We start from the raw sequence: 1,622 nt of genomic DNA, 5'->3' as shown, positions 1-1,622 counted from the left end.
CTTTGAATCAAAGTTATAAGTGTGCCCCTCACTGCACAGTGCACATGACACCAGTTAGATGTGATTTGACCCATTTCTTCCTCTCCCTGCCATCCACTTGATTTCTGTTGATTTTAACTACAATATGTGTACATGAGTGTTGATCAATTAGTTCTAACTTAAAAGTGAGTACATGTGGTGTTTGTTTTTCCATTCCTTCAGTACTTCACTTAGGAGAATGGTCTCCAATTCCATCCAGGTTATTACAAAAGATTTTAGTTCATCATTTCTTTCGATGGCTGAGTAGTACTCCATGGTATACATATACCACATTTTATTAATCTACTCACTAATCAATGTACACTTGGGTTGATTTCATATTTTTGCAAATACAAATTGTGCTTCAAGTACAAGTGTCTTTTTGGTGAAATGGTTTCTTTGCCCTTGGGTAAATACCCAATAGTGGAAGTAATGAATCAAATGGTAGGTCCACCTTTAGCTCTTGCAGGTATCTCCATAATACTTTCCATAGAGGTTGTTTAGTTTGCAGTCTCAGAGCATAAATGTACCTTTCTTTCTGCGTCCACAACAGCACTTGTTGTTTAGGGAGTATTTGAAAAAAAGCCATTTTCACTGGAGTTAGATGATATCTCATTATGTTTGATTTTCATTTCCCTGATTATTAGAGATGTTGAACATTTTTTCATGTGTTTATGGGCCATTAGTCATCCTCTTTTGAAAAGCTGCTCTTCGTGTCTTTGCCCACTTTTTTATGGTGTTGTTTTACTTTTTTCTTGATCATTTGCTTGAGTTATTTGTAGGATCTGGTTATTAGCCCCTTATTGGACATACAGTATGCAAATAGTTTCTCCCATTCTGTAGGTTGTCTATTTTACTCTGTTGATTGTTTCTTTGACTGTGCAGAAGCTTTTTGATTTAATCAAGTAACATTTATTGATTTTTATTGTTGCTAGGTTGCTATCTAGAACAGTTTTTCTAGTGTTTTCTTCCAGAAATCTCCCAGTTTCATTCCTTCAGTTTAAGTCTTTTATCCATCTTGAGTTAATTTTTATGAGTGGTGAGAGGTAAGGAACCTGTTTCAATCTTCCACACATGGCTATCCAATTTCCCCAGCACCATTTCCTGATAAGGACTATTTCCCCAGTGTACGTTCTTATCTGCTTTGCCAAATTTCAGGTGGCAATATGGAGATTATTTTTAGTCTGTGTTCTCTGTTCTGATCCATTGGCCTATGTCTCTATTTTCCTGCTAGTACCATGTTCTGTTCATTACTACATTCTTATAATATAGTTTGAAGTCCAGTAAGTGATGTTTCCTGATTTGTATTTACTTAAAGTTGCTTTGGCTTTTCAGGCTCTTTTCTGGTTCCATATGATGCATAGAATTACTTTTTCTAGAATGTCATTTTCTGTGAAAAAGACATTGGCATTTTAATGGAGATGGCACTGAATCTATAATCACATTGGGTAATGTAGACATTTTAACAATGTTGACGGATTTTGATGATCTATAAGCATGATATATTTTTCCATTTGTGTATATCCTCTGCAATTTCCTTACTGAGTAATTTCTAGTTATCCTTGAAGAGTTCTTTCACCACCTTGGTTAAATATATCCCTAGG

This window comes from Otolemur garnettii, unplaced genomic scaffold (assembly GCF_000181295.1).
Source record: "Otolemur garnettii isolate 467f Iridium unplaced genomic scaffold, OtoGar3 scaffold00091, whole genome shotgun sequence".
Classification (NCBI taxonomy): Eukaryota; Metazoa; Chordata; class Mammalia; order Primates; family Galagidae; genus Otolemur; species Otolemur garnettii.
Note: the sequence above shows the minus strand (reverse complement) of the source record.